We start from the raw sequence: 15,892 nt of genomic DNA on the forward strand, positions 1-15,892 counted from the left end.
TCAGTCTATCATCATGGCACATCTTGACTTGCCAATATTTTCCTACTCTTTGCATAAACACTCCAAATCTGTCAGATTGTGAAGGCATCTCCTGTGCACAGCCCTCTTCAGATCACTCCACAGATTTTCAATCGGATTCAGGTCTGGGCTCTGGCTTGGCCATTCCAAAACTTTAATCTTCTGGTGACGCCATTCCTTTGTTGGTTTGGATGTATGCTTTGGGTCCTAGTCATGCTGAAAGATGAAGTTCCTCCTACATGTTCAGCTTTCTAGCAGAAGCCTGAAGGTTTAGTACCAGTATTGACTGGTATTTGGAACTGTTCATAATTCCCTCTACCTTGATTAAGGCCCCTGTTCCAGCTGAAAAAAAAACAGTCCCAAAAGCATGATGATGCCACCACCATGCTTCGGCGTGGGTATGGTGTTCTTTTGGTGATGTGCAGTTTTTTTGCGCCAAACATATCTTTTGGAATTATGGCCAAAAAGTTCATCATTGGTTTCATCAGACCATAACACATTTTCCCACATTGGAAGACTTCATATATGTTTTTGCAAATTTAGCTGGGCTTGGATGTTTTTCTTCATTAGAAAAGTCTTCCGTCTTGCCACTCTACCCCATAGCGCAGACATATGAAGAATATGGGCGACTGTTGTCACATGTACCACACAGCCAGTATTTGCCAGATATTCCTGCAGCTCCTTAGCCTCTTGGCAGCCTCACTGACCATTTTTCTTCTTGTCTTTTCATTAATTGTGAAGAAACATCCAGTTATTGGTAATGTCACTGGTATACCATATTTTCTCCACTTGACTGTTTTCACTGTGTTTCATGGTATACCTAATGCCTTGAAAATTCTTTTATAGCCTTCTCCTGACTGACCCTTTTAACACTGAGATCCCTCTGATGCTTTGGAAACTCTCTGTGGACCATAGCTTTTGCTGTAGGATGCGACTAAGAAAATGTCAACCGCAGCCTGCTCTCCTGTGTCTATCTCCTCTGTCCCCCCTCCCCTCTCTGTGTCACCCAGTGACTGCCGCCCATCCCCCACCTGCTGCAGGAGTAACCTATATGTATATTTACTATCTGTTCTGTCTCCTCATACTGTGCCCCGCTGTCTTTGTATTATTAAAAATTCTCCTTCACCGTATCTCACGGCAGCTCCCTGTGGTCACGTGACTGGCTGTATCTCCTCTCTCCTCCTTGCGTCCCGCTGACGTCAGCCGGGAAACCTCGGCCCTGCCTGCCGCTTCTGCAAGACTGGCAGAGAGGAGGCACAGCTGGTTGCATGAGCGCTGGGAGCCGCTGTAAAATACGGTAAAGGAGTATTTTTTTTTTTTTTTTTTTTTTTTAAATAAAACAGAGGCAGGGGGGCACTGTATGAGGAGACAGCACAGATTGTGCAACCACATTGTTTTAGTTATTTTTAACCCCCCCCCCCCCCCAAAGATTTCTGTTTGTTTTTCAATTGAGTTGTACAGTTTATAGGTCACATTAAAGGTGGAAAGTTCTAAAATGCTTTCTTTTGTCTTATTTTTTATTTTTTTACATCACAAACCTGACATTTTAACAGGGGTGTGTAGACTTTTTTTATATCCACTGTATAATCTGTAGTGTATATACTGTATGCCTTTTTGTAAAATTATTTTTTAAAATACATTATTACTTCTCCCCGATCAGCGGTCCCGTGACCGTCTGCACTCTTCCTCTGATGTATACACTACAGAGGGAGGTCATGTGACTGCCCAGCAGACATTAGGTGGAGAGCTTGGGCCCTTCCTCCCTAGTGTATACATCGGAGGGAGAGAGCGACGGGCGGTCACTGAGAGGGTGTTGCATCTACTGGCCTTTGTGGAAGCCTTGTGTTCTGATGCTTAGTTGCAAGAGCTCATGTCCCAGGATTCAAGCTCAAATTTTCATTCCCTTGTCAATGCTTTCTCATCTCCAGTCTTCCAATGTCTGCCTCTCTGCATCAACAAGGGCATTTTGTGGTATCGGTGGATACAAAATGGTTACTTACATGTACCTATTATTCAGGACATTCTGTGCTTTGTGATGAGCTCCCTACACTACAGTTTATTGCCCTTCCAGTTGTGTCATGTCCTCTGCACCCCAGGCTCCAGTGTTTTTAGTTTTTGTTTTTTTTGCTGGTGATGAGACCCCATGTAGGCGGCAGAAGCATATAACCTGAAGGTTTAAGACTTCAGTCCTTCAGTGGACTAAAAAAGAAAAAAATGTAAAGTACAAAAATCCTTTTTTTTTTTTTTTTTTTTTTTTTTTTTTTCTTGAATTACAGGCTTCACACTGAAGGTTTTTTACCTTAAGGTAAAAACCTTCAGGCTTTGAAACCACTTTAAGATCAATGGGAAGGCCCTTGTATATGAATCCCCTTTATATGCGGCACTCTATATGTTTGGGTTATGCTTTTAATGTCATGTAATTTATTGTAGCAACTTCTTATTTTTTTGTAAATTGGTTTTTATTAAATTTCATCCGTGTAATATACAAAATTAAAAATGGTTGTTGCTACACCTGATAAGCAAACGCCAACAAAATATGCATTAATAGTAATACGGAGGTTGAAAATGTGGTGGTGTTTTTTTTTCTATGTTCTTTCTTCTAAAGCTTTGCAGGCTTGAAAGCTGGCTGTGACTCGTGATCGTTCTCAATGTTTTTTTATGATCATATGATCAGCACTGGCTTTTTAAAGGTACGGTGCAAGTTATCTCTTGATAAGAATGGCAAATATAGATTTGAGCTTGTAATTAGTGCAACCTTCATTCTTTCTGTAACAGGAAAAACATATGTAAGTTTAGGATCCACTGAATGCTTGGAAACTTTTTTTTTTCCTGAAGAAGTTACAATGTTAAACTGCTATTGCATCAAGGTTTTGTGCTCTAATCTTTGTAGAGGCAGCGGCCGCGGTCGCACACATGCTGCGGCAGGAAATATAACCGATGTTGCGTTGGGTGGGCACTATTGCATGTCATGAGGCTGTGCTGCAACTGCCCTGCATTGCATGTGGTGCATTTAGGGGGTTAAAACGGGTAATGAGGAGGCAACATAGTGCCTCCCCACCACCTGTCAAATGCCTCTGAAAAGTGGTCCGAGCATGGATTGCTTTTTATAGAAGTAGTCCTTGCCGGTATTGTGACCGTGCCCTAAAAAAAATGCAGGCGCACACACACTTACAGCCATTTTGCCAAATGCAGACTCTACCTCTACTCTCATTGCCAGGTGAGTGTTGGTTGCACTACTGCCCTGTAGGAGGAGGCAGAGCAATTAGGACTCAGAAAGATGCCCCCCCCCCCCTCTTCCACTGCTCTGCTTGTTACTCTGAGCTCCCAGTGTGCAGATGTACAATTGGGAGCTTTGCTGGTCTATATATACAGGACTGCACTCAGAATTGTACATCAGTGCAGTGAGAACTTGATACTTTAATGGTACTACCTTGATTCTACCCAAGTCCTGTCAGCAGCATCTTTTAAAATGTATGTATGTTCATAATCTGATATCCAGTAGCTTACACTGCTCGGGGTCAAGACAGCATTTTACTATTCTTGAAGATATTAAATATGATTTTCTTGATGCAGCGGTAAGGCTAGAATATATTCATGCACCTCATCCCTAAATTGACAGAAAAGGAGTGAATAGCTATTGGGATTATAGCGGTGCCAGAAAACGAGTCCATAAAGTTAATAACGTTTAACAAACTTTAATACATCGTAAAAAAACCTAGTATTGGGTAAAATACACATGTCCATAAAATGGTCAACTTAAGTGTATTAGGAAAAAGGTGGTACTGTAGTGCCTGCTCCCGACATGTTTCGCCAATGGTGGCTTCATCAAGGGACTTTGGTAGACACTAGTGTTTAATGAACTAAGACACAAAAGAGAAATGTATATAATAGTCAAATGAATTCTAACACATCAGTATAGTTTATAACAATCAAATTATAAAGTTTCAGAAAAATCAATATTCATCCTGTCCGAAGCAACCCCCTCTTACCCAAGCAATCACCAAAAAATTCCTGCCTGGCGGCCAGCATTAAAGGTTGGAGAAAGGACGCCGCATGATCACAGAAACCATATAAAAACCAAGCTGGAATACATAATTTAATACTAAATAATGAATGGACATATATACAAGTCCATCATAAGGCTTGAAAAAGCTCAAAGTTTTTACTTGCACAATGTGCATAAAGTACAGGGTTATCCGAGGGCTAATGGTTGAACATCAGAGCAAATAAACTAAAAAAGAGAAAGGGAAGCTCTGAATATGCATATAATAAAGCTCAAACCGGATAGTGAAACATTATATGCCATATTATATCATGTCAGCTAAATGACCATTGGGACAAAAAGATACAATTCAGCATTAAATATATATGAGGCTAAATAAGCCATGGATATTTCCGTACTGGGGGAAGTAAAACTTCAAGGTCAATAGACACACCTGAAGCTGTAAAGCATAAATCAATAAGCATCCACAATCAGAACACCTAGGTATCGAATAGCAGACTTCAATGTCAGTCACCAATGCACCAAACAGGTAGTCAACTTACTGCAGAGATGTGTCCATGTGAGCACAGCCCTCGGGGCACTAGCAGTGTGAACGCCGGAGATGCTGGCTTCCTATACCTTCTCTGGTCATGCGGCGTCCTTCATCCTTAGTTGCTGGCTGCCAGGTGGGAGTTTTTTGGTGGTTGCTTGGGCAAGTGGGGGTTGATTCGGACAGGATGAATATTGATTTTTCTGAAACTTTATTATTTGTATTAAACTATACTGATGTTAGAATTCATTTGACCAATTTATATATTTCTCTTTTGTGTATTAGTTCATTAGTCACTATTGTCTATCAAAGTCCCTTGAAGAACCCACCGTTGGCAAAACATGTTAGGAGCAGACACTACAGTACCACCTTTTGCCTAATGCAGGTTTTTTGCTCACACTGATCCACAAGTGCAGCACAGTACTCCTGCGGGTTAGTACTGAGCCGTAGACTTCTATTATATCCTGCGGGTTTGGAGCACTTTCTGAAAGCGCACAAAAACTCCTGAATGCTGAGCGCAGCTAACTTGCAGGAAAGCCACAGGTGCATTACACCGACAGTGTGGGTAAACCACCGCACATCAATGTAAAAGCAGCATTGGGCCCCTTTTTTGTAATCACAGTAGGTAAATGTCCAATGGGAATTTGGTCCCATGAAAAAAGATGATTCTGAAAATAAATTGAGTTCTGAACCATTTTATTTCATTCAGGCCCACCACTGGTTACCAAATCAGTTAAGTGGCCCTCGCTCTTGAAAAGTCTGAGCACCCCTGCTTTACAGGTTACCAGTAACACAGGACTTGAACTGGCCAATGTCTCCCAACATTGGCCCAGGTGTACAGGGTTTAAGAAAAACTGTCTGACGTTCGGCCAGTGTGTATGTCAGTCGGTCTGACAGAAGTTGACTGTCTTTTGAGCGAGCATGCTGGAAAACCAGCACCTGACTCGAGTGTTCTGGTGGGGTCAGCTACTGGTACACACACACACACACACACACACACACACACACACACACACACACACACACACACACCAGCTTCCTTTGGGGGCACTGGAGCTCAGTTACGGCTACGGGTGTTCATTCAGACATGGAGCCCCAGCCCCACCCCCCTCTATCCCCTGATTGGCTGGCTGACTTTGCTGCGGGAGCCAATGGTGCCGCTGCTGTGTCTCAGCCAATCAGGAAGTGTGTCCCGGACAGCTTAGACACTTGTGGATATTGCTGGAGAGAGATGGGGCTCAGGTAAGTATCTAGGGGATGCTGCTACACATTAAAAGTTTTTTTTATCTTAATGCATAGAACATATTAAGATAAAACACCTTCCTTTACAACTCCTTTTAAGCAGCATTTTCTGCAATGTACTGTATTTTGGGTTAGAAGCTGAAGGAATAGATGGAACAGATTTGTAGATTATTTAACTTGTTTTTATTGTAAACTTCCCAGAGGCTCCTAAACATGGTCCAGCACATTGTGCTTGTGTAGGTGAGACCAGGAATAAAGCTTTGGGATCACATTCTGACTCATTAGAGAACAAGATTATAAAAGAGGTAATCTGATCAGACCCTTGTGACTTGTGCTGCTCTGTACACTGCTGCATTGTCAATTGCCGCATTAGTTTGTCCTTCAGGATTACACCTCACTAGAGTTGTTTTCAGATGTTTGAGAAAATAGCCAACCTTATTTAATGCTGCATTGAAGTAAACTTTTGGCCATCCTGAATTTTGAAGGCGCACACCCTTTGTTACATTTTCCCAGGAACTGGGCTAAACAGGAAGATAGTCCTGAGAAGAATGTGTTACAAACAGGGCTTACTTCCTCTATTCAATTTATGAAATGGCTTGAGGGTGAGGTCAGCAAGCTTATAGTTCACGTTCTCTAGTTTTCCAGACAGCAGCTGTTCTGATTTATTGGTTCTGATTTATCATTAATACCTAGTACAATATTGTACTCTAAATTTAAACACAAACAAGCTATATCATTCATGGTTTAAAATATGAACATAGATTCAGCAGTCCGTTCTTCGGTAATTATGTGTTTTTGTTTTTTTTTTGTTTTTTTTTACCCTACATGTATGTAGCTTGTGTGTCTTCTTTTGGATAAGCATAAATGAAGCAAACTTTTTAGCTGCTACAAACAAATCACCTTTTGGACATTGGCACATTGTGAGCAATGTAAATTCAAAACTTATCTGCGCTAGGATAAAATGAATAAATCTATAAGTATCCAGCACCAAAAAGTTGATTGCAAACCATAACTGACAAAATATATAGGAGGGTTGCAGCACTAAAAAACCTATGAAAAATAAATTGCATAAAAAGTTAGACAAATCTCATAAAAGTCCAAATATAGTGTAGAATCCCCACACCAGCTTCAGTGAAATGGATGTGCATGCACACATGTCTCCACTGTGAAGGGGCAAACCTGTTTACCGGAAGCCGACAAGACTGCTGTAATATGGGAAATTTATGGGCCCCTTTCAGGAGGCCAGCACCTCCGACAGTAGTGGCTGGACCCACAATTGTACCTCAGAGAAATGTAAACCGTGCCATACGTTCCAAAAGTTTAATATGGTTTATTAAAGACACAATAAAGCATATCAAGTTAAACGCAACGTAATATACTATACTCTAATTACAAAAACCACTATAAACAAAGCACAAAAATAGACGAGAGAGACACCATCAACCAAGGGGGGGAATATGGCATAGAAAGGCAGACAGCCACAGAGGTAAAGGCCATCTAGGATCCAGGTCCCACCTAAGGGTGTTTTTTTTTTTTTTTTTTTTTTTTTTTTTTTATTTATTTTTTAACCCTAGGTTGCAATCTATGTCCCTTCTATTTCTCATGGTGCAGTACCCAAATTCCAGACATGCACGTTGCATATTGGGGGTATAAACCACAGATTCACTAAATCTCTCTAACCTCCCTTTTTTTTTTTTTTTTTTTTTTTTTTTTTTTTTGAATATGGCCACATTCTACATTTATTAAAGAGGAGTTCCACCCAGGGGGTCCAGTAAAAAAAAAAAAAAAAGTCAGCAGCTACAAATACTGCAGCTGCTGACTTTTAATTGGACACTTACCTGTCCCAGGGTCCAGCGATGCGGGGGATCGAAGCCCCGCTCGCCTCCTCCTCTTTTCAGTGGCGCCGGCATTGCAACTGTGGGCGCCGGGCTGTGGCTTCACAGCCTGGCACCCACTGCACATGCGCGAGCGGCGCAGAGCGCTGTGATTGGCCGCTCAGTCACCTGGGACCTGTAATGGGTCCCAGATGATTGACAGGAGGGAGGGGAGCAGAGGGGAGCCCTTCCTGTGCCGAGGGGGAAGTGATGTCACCAGCCCAGGCACTGGAAGGGGCAGACTACGAGGGATCCCTAGCAACAGGCATTTAGAGGTAAGTTAAAAAAAAAATATCCAAATGTTTTTTTGTTTTTTAGGATTTTTCATGTATGTTTGTTTTTTTTGGGTGGAACCCCACTTTAAGTCCATAATGGTTTATTCAATAGTGACTTAATTGGAGGGCAAGGGACACTTAAGTAACTAGCTTATTTTCAAATACATGTAAGTGAAATTTGACAAAATGTGTCTGATAACCTTGAACATACCAAGTGTCACAATCTTGAATGACTTTCAGAAGGTCTTCTTATAGGCCCACCTTTTTAATACTGTTGGAAAGAATTTGCTGAACATTTCATTTTATATTTAGTGAAATCTTTTATTTTATTGTAAAACCTCAAACACCCCATAACAGGTGTTGGTACTGCATGTAATCATTTGTTACTTTTTAGGGTTAAATTAAAGATGTTCATTCCAAACACTTTGAAGCTACAATGAATGGTATATGTTGTCACCTGACCTTCTATCTGCATTTCATTTGTATCATTATCAATTTTGTTTATTAACCACTTTTCAGCCCCAGAAGATATGGCTGCTCGATGACTAGGCCATTTTTTGCGATATGGCACTGCGCCGCTTTAACTGACAATTACGCGGTCGTGCGATGTTGTACCCTAACAAATATGATATCTTTTTCTTCCCCCACAAATAGAGCTTTCTTTTGGTGGTATTTGATCATCTCTGTTTTTTATTGCTTGCGCTATAAACAAAAAAATTTAGAAAAAAAAACAATATTTTGTATTTTTTGCTATAATAAATATCCCCAATATTTTTTTTTTTTTTTAAAGCTAATTTTCCCCTCAGTCTAGGCCGATATGTTTTCTTCTACATATTTTTGGTAATAAAAATCACAATAAGCGTATATTGATTGGTTTGTGCAAAAGTTATAGCATCTACAAAATAGGGGATAGATTTATGGCATTTTTGTTATTTATTTATTTTTTTTTACTAGTAATGGTGATCTGCGATATTGCGGTGGACAAATTGGACACATTTTTGGGACAGTTGACAATTATACAACAATCAGTGCTATAAAAGTTCCCTAGGGATTTTCTATCTCGGGGGGGGGGGGTGTGGAACTGTCTAGGAGGAGAGAGATTGGTGTTCATACTTGGTATGAACACACGATCTGTCTCTACTCCCCTGAAAGAACCGGATTTGTGTGTTTACACACACAGACCCCGGTTCTCGCTCTGTCACGAGTGATCGCGGGTGCCCACCGGGCACTCGCATCGGCTGCGGGCATGCATGCTCGCCCCTAGTGGCCAAAAGGCAAAGCGGCGTAAGGTCGTTTCGCCCAGCCGTGTCAGACTGCCAAAACTGCAGCGGCTGGTCGGCAAGCGGTTAAATCTTCTATTTATTAGAGCTATCGCTCTACTGCAAAACACATCAAATAATATGAACCACAGTCCTTTAGAACTCAACTCCACCCCAAAATCTATTGAAATACATACAGTGGGTATAGAAAATAATCACCCCCCCCCCCCCCCCTTTAAAATAGCATTTTGTTGCTTTTCAACCTAAAATGAAGGCGCACAGCTGTATTTACTCAACTTGTGCAATTTGTAACATCCAAGTAAAAGATATAACCGCAACATGTCAGAAGAAAAAAAAGAAAATCAAAAACAGAATCACTGAGTTGGAGAAAAGATCACCCCCTCCTAAAAATGACTAATCACCATCCTAATGGCACATAAAGCCATTTGTCTTTCAGCTGTGGTCATTTTTGATTAGCTCAGTATGAAAGGAGCTTTCCTGGAGCATTTCAGTTCTTGGTAGTGCAACTGAAGCAAACCATCAACTAGGGGGGCAAGGCATTGTCAAAAGATCTCCAGGATGAAGTTGTGGAAAAAAGCCACTCCTCAAGAAAGACGACATGCTATCACGACATGGAAAAAGGTGTTTATCGTCAGATGAAACTATAATTAAAACATTTGTCCTCAACACCAAACGATATGTCTGGCGGAACTCCAATACAGCTCACCGTGCAAATAACCATTCCTACAGTAATGCTCCATTTACACCTAGGCGTTTGGAATCACCGCGATCCTGCCCACGATTCCAGAATCGCGGCAAGATGCAATTGCGATACCATTACTTGTTAATGGAACCCCAATTGTGGTTTGATTTTGCCACGATTGGTGGGTGATGAATTGCGATGCTAAGCTTGTCGCTCAAAAAGGAGCAGGAGTCTCTTTTGGACGACAGGGTAGCACATTGCAATTTGCAGCGATTGCAGCTGGAGTTATTGCCTACCAGTCGTGACAAAATCGCACCACGATTAGGGTGCCATTAACAATGTAAAGGCATCACAAAACATGTCCCTTGTTTTGCAGCGATTCTAGAATTGTAATGATTACACCTGCGCTTCCAAACAGGTGTGAATGGAGCCTAAAGCATGTAAGTGGTAATATCCTGTTATGGGGGTGTTTCTTTGCAACAGGGACTGGAGCACTTGTCAGGATAAAAGGAAAGTGGTTGGGGCAAAATACCATCAAATTGTTGAGGAAAATATGCTGCTCTCTGACAAAGTTGTCAATGGGGAAAAAGCTTTTTACGTGACTATGACCCAAAGCACACAGCAAAAATGACCACACTGAAGGAGAAAAAAAGTAAATGTTCTTGCTTGGACTAGTCAGAACCCAGACTTAAACCTCATGGAAAATATGTGGAGTGACTGCAGTCCACAAACTGTCCATCAAATTTAACTAAACTTAAAGTGGAGGTCTGCTGTAAAAAAAAAATATTAAAAGCCAGCAGCTACAAATACTGCAGCTGCTGACTTTTAATATATGGACACTTATCTGTCCAGGGAGCCTGTGATGTCGGCAGCCGAAGCCGATCCGTCCTTCAGCTCTCGGCGGCTGCCGCTGCCATCCTCTGTAAGGGAATAAGGAAGTGAAGCCGTGCGGCTTCACTTCCTGGATCCCTACTGCGCATGCGCGTCCTCTCAGGTCCCTGCTGTGTTCTGTGTCTCACAGAATACAGCGGGGGAGGACAGGGTAGGCGCCGGAAGTGGCATAGGTCACCGCAAGCGCCGCTGTGAGGTATGCCAGGAAGTGGGAGCAAATACCTGTATTAGACAGGTATCTGCTCCCTCCTCCCCCCTGAAAGGTGCCAAATGTGACACCGGAGGGGGGGAGCAATCCAAAAAGTGGAAGTTCCATTTTTGGGTGGAACTCCACTTTAAGCAGTTCTGCAAAGAAGGGTGGGCAAATATTGCAAAGTCTAGTTAAGTAAAGTTAATAGACACATATCCCAACAGACTAAAGGCTCTAATTTAAAGCAAAAGTTGGTTCAACAAAATACGGATTCAATGGGTGATCCTTTTTCCAACTCCTGTGATTCTGTTTTTTGAATTTATTTATTTTTTCTGACATGTTGGTGTTATAACTTTTCACTTGAATGTTATGGTTTATAAGTAAATACCGCTGGATGAAACAAAAACTGTCTGTCCATTTCAGGCTGCAAAGCAACAAAATGTGATTATTTTAAAGGTGGGTGATTCCTTTCTATACCCACTGTGTGTGTGTGTGTGTGTGTGTGTGTGTGTGTGTGTGTATGTATGTAAATTTTTATCAACAGCGATAAAGAGAAACAATGCATCTCTTGGTTCTTTTAGATCAAAGGAATGAACTTCTGTCTGCAAAACTTCTGTCTGACTAAACCTTTTTTGACACTTGTTGCTTACAAATTAAAATTAGTATTTTTTTTGCTAGAAAATTACTTCGAACCCCCAAACAGTATAAATTTTTTTTTTTATTATTTATTTTTTTTTTAGCAGAGACCCTAGAGAATAAAATGGCGATCGTTGCAATATTTTGTCTCATTGTATTTGCGCAGTGGTCTTTCGAAAGCATTTTTTTTTTTAGAAAAAATATACTTCAATGAATTGAAATAAACTAAACAGTCAAGTTAGCCAATTTTTGTAAAATGTAAAACATGTTACGCTGAGAATCGTTATCTTTATTCTAAGAAGAAAAAGAAACTGATTCATTTTATCCAGAATTGTGTGTGCGTGTGTGTGGTATCTTCCAGCAGTTGCAGATAGAGGAAACGAAGGTTGGGTTACAGACCCAGTGCTGACACTATGGGTCTGAATCTCCTGAATTCCAGTGTCAAAATTCCCTTTATGTATTTTTGGTAGTCCGTCTGTAACAGGGGGGCCAGGATGTTCCTTATGTAAAACTTCAGCCACCCCATCAGTGAGCCAGCCATTGTGCCAAAAGCGGTAACCCCGAGCCACACTGTTTTGCTTTGCAGGATCCAGGCAAAGTTACTTACCTTGTCCCCAGGATCCTGCGATTTCCTTCCGCTGTTTGTGCGGGCTGTGTCCTCCACCCGATGCTCTGTGTTCTGGGCTCCGTTCCCTGCGAGCGTTGTGACGCACGGGAATTGGAGCCGGAGGGAATATCAAAGTATAAAACACAACACATACAGTACACTGTATACAGATTACATTACTGTATCAAATCATTTCACCTCCCTTTTGTCCCCAGTGCTTTGTCCAGTGCCAGGCATGCAGTTTTATATTAAATATACTGTTTTTTTTCTGCCTGGAAACTTGAGATTGTCCATGGCAACCAAAAAGTCTCCCTTTAGGCCAAAAGTGGTTTTAGACCAGCTAGAAAACAGCAATAGTAAATTGGAACACTTTGCAGAACTGAGTGATAGCGATTCATGGGGAAATTCATCATCAGACACTGAAAGTGACGACAGTGACAATTCTGCAACTGAGCAAATTTCAGTGTTTTTGATTTCATTACATTATTGAATAAATTTTATTATATTATTTGTTATTTATGATATAATTTATGATTTTGTGTTTCAAACTTTCATACCCGGGATGTCTGCTAGGCTCTTTTTTGGACAGGTTTAAGTGAGTTATTAAGAATTACAGGCCTACAATATAAAACACTAAATTTCCAGTGCAAAACAAAGTACTGCTTTGAGCGTCAAAAATCTGACATACCGCCAGGGGGGTTAACCACTTCCATGCCGGGCAAATTCCAGAATTCCTCTCCTACATATAAAAATCATCTTTTTTTTTTTTTTTTTTTTGCTAGAATTTTACTTGGAACCTCCAAACCTATATATAATTTTTTTTTTAGCAGAGACCCTACAGAATAAAATGGCAATCGGTCATTGCAATTTTTTTATGTCACTCGGTATTTGCGCAGCAATTTTTCAAACACAATTTTTTTTTTTTTTTTTTTTTTTGGAAAAACACTTTCATAAACAAAACTGTAAAGTTAGCCCAATTTTTTTGTATAATGTGAAAGATGATGTTCTGCCAAGTAAATCGATGCCTAACCTGTCACAAATTTAAAATTGTGCTCGCTGTGGAATGGTGCCAAACTTTGGTACTTAAAGATCTCCATAGGCTACGCTTTAAAAAAGAAAAATTTTTTTTACAGGTTACCAGTTTAGAGTTAGAGGAGGACGTTCATGGCGATACCTCACGTGAAGTTTGAACATTGTTTACATATGCGGACACGATCTACGTATGCGTTTGCTTTTGCACGCGGAGACAGTGTCACTTTTTCGTTTGTTTATTTTTATTCCTATTACAAGGAATGTAATCCTCCCTTGTAATAGGAATAGGGCATGACTGGTCCTCCTCTATGGAGGAAAGCATGAGATAAAAAAAGAGCTTTCTAGCTGAACACACAGCAGTGTTTACAACTGCCAGGGGGCAGGACGTGCCTTCATAACGTCACGCCCAGCCTTCGAGAGTCATAGAGATGACCAGGGACCATCTGGTCCTCGGTCAGCTCTATGGTAAACTTCAGCCATTGGCAAATTCCTTCTCTGACTCGCCAATCGCACAGGCGTGATGGTAGAAGCACCAGAGGGTGGTGAGGGGGCATCCCCTCCCCAGTGCCTGTGAAAACAATCAAGCGGCTGAACTGCCGCTATGATTGTTTTTGTTTTTACGGTGCAGGGAATCACCAGCAGGAAAAAAAAAAAAAAAAATCTGAGTTCAGATATCTCCACTAAAAGCCCAGGACGTCATGTGATGTACTGTGGTATGGAAGAACTAATATTTGGTCCTATTTTTTTATTCGCTGGCTTAATAGTAATGTTATTGTCAATCCTCAAAAGTAGTAGTTGTTGGGTTTAGATTTACTTTTAAAGCATATGTCAATGCTCTGTTTAATTAGGCAACTGTGTGGCAATTGAGGGTTAATGTTGATAAATGTAAAGCTATGCACTTGGGAGCTAAGAATATGCATACATACTAGGGGGAGTACAACTGGGGGAATCCATAGTGGTGAAGGGTCTGGGTGTTTTTGGTAGATAATAAGCTTAATAGCATGTAATGCTTAGCTGCGGTTTCCCAAGCCAGCAAAGTCCTTTCTTTATTTAGAGATATAGACTCCAGAGAGAGAGATATAATTTTGTCCCTGTACAAATCATTAGTAAGACCTCTTCTGGAATATGCAGTTCAGTTTTGGCCACCAGTTCACAAAAAGGATATCGGGGAACTGGAGAAAGTGCAGAGAAGGGCAACCAAACTGATAATGGGCATGGAGGAGCTCAGCTATGAGGAAAGATTAGAGGAACTGAATTTATTCTCTTTTGAGAGAAGATTAAGGGGGGGGGGGGGGGGGGGGGGGGGATATGATAAACCTGTACAAATACATAAGTGGTCCATATAGTGAACTTGGTGTTGAGTTATTAACTTTAAGGTCATCAGAGGACAAGGGAAGGGAGCACTCTTTATGTTTAGAGTAAAAAAGATTTAATCTCCAAAGACGGAAAGGTTTCTTCACAGTAAGGCCCCTTTCACACTTATACGACTTGTCCCACGATTTTGTACTGCAAAATCGTATGACAAGTCATTCTCCATGATTTTCAATGACTACCATTCATATTGGCACGACTTTAAGTCGTGCCGACTTCAAAGTAGTCCCTGCACTACTTTGGTCCAACTTCCATACGATTTCTACTCCATAGACCTCAATGTTAAACCCTCAAGTAGCATGCAAATCGTACCTGAATAATATAGACACAATTTCAGCACTACTTTGTAAGCACAAGCTGAGAATGGTTAATGCCAATGTTGTGGCAAAATCGCCACAAAATCGCGGTAAAATTACGCGACTTTGAAGTTGTATAAGTGTGAAAGGGGCCTAAGAGCTGTGAAAATGTGGAATATACTCCCTCCAGAGGTGGTTCTGGCCAGCTCAGTAGATTGGTTTAAAAAAGCCTGGGTTCTTTCCTAAATGTATCAGCCAGGTATGGCATATGCATAGATACTCTGGTCCAAGCTGAAGATAGAAGCTGATTGGTTGCCATGCACAGTTGCCCTGGATTCTGTCTATTCCCATTTTGATAAATGCCCTACAGTGTCTTTTGAGGTCTGGAATCCTAAACGGCTGGTCACGTTTTGACCTACTTCATTTTTTGATGGTTTACAACAGATGCAGCTCTGTCCTCATCATCCACCTATCTCTATAGTTCCTTATTGTGCATTTGAAGTTGTCAGCTCACAAAATTTCTGGTGGAATGATCAGGTCTTCTTCTTCTCCTCCCTCCTCCCACCTAGAATGCGGTTTTAAAGTTTCTAGCCCAGATTTTATTAACAGGTATCAAGTGACATTTCATAGATGCAGAAAAAACCATTGGTGTGGACTGAGATTCTTTAGGTCTACCCAGATGCAAATAGAGCTCCTAGGGGAATTAATGTAACAAAATGATGTATGCAACAGCCCATATCCATTTATCAGAACTGGAACCAGGCAGGGGTATCCCCCTATCCCGTTTGTTTTCTAATGGTGCACCTAGCAAACACCAGTAAGAATTCTACATAAAATGAGTCTCTATACTGTTGACTTTCTTCTATATGAATTGGCACTTCTTAAAGTATTTGAAATGTAATAGTAACCTAAGGAAGGAAAATTTGCATTCTTCACTATAACTACATAAGATGCTTAGTGTAAAGA

The 15,892-nt window shown here is 41.0% G+C and overlaps 1 protein-coding gene across 1 annotated transcript in view; it reads left to right on the forward strand.

The window, feature by feature from the left end:
• CCNYL1 (cyclin Y like 1) overlaps window positions 1–15,892 on the forward strand; it is a 126,623-nt gene that overhangs the window by 26,675 nt on the left and 84,056 nt on the right. The window lies entirely within an intron of this gene.

This window comes from Aquarana catesbeiana, linkage group LG06, assembly GCF_042186555.1.
Source record: "Aquarana catesbeiana isolate 2022-GZ linkage group LG06, ASM4218655v1, whole genome shotgun sequence".
Classification (NCBI taxonomy): domain Eukaryota; kingdom Metazoa; phylum Chordata; class Amphibia; order Anura; family Ranidae; genus Aquarana; species Aquarana catesbeiana.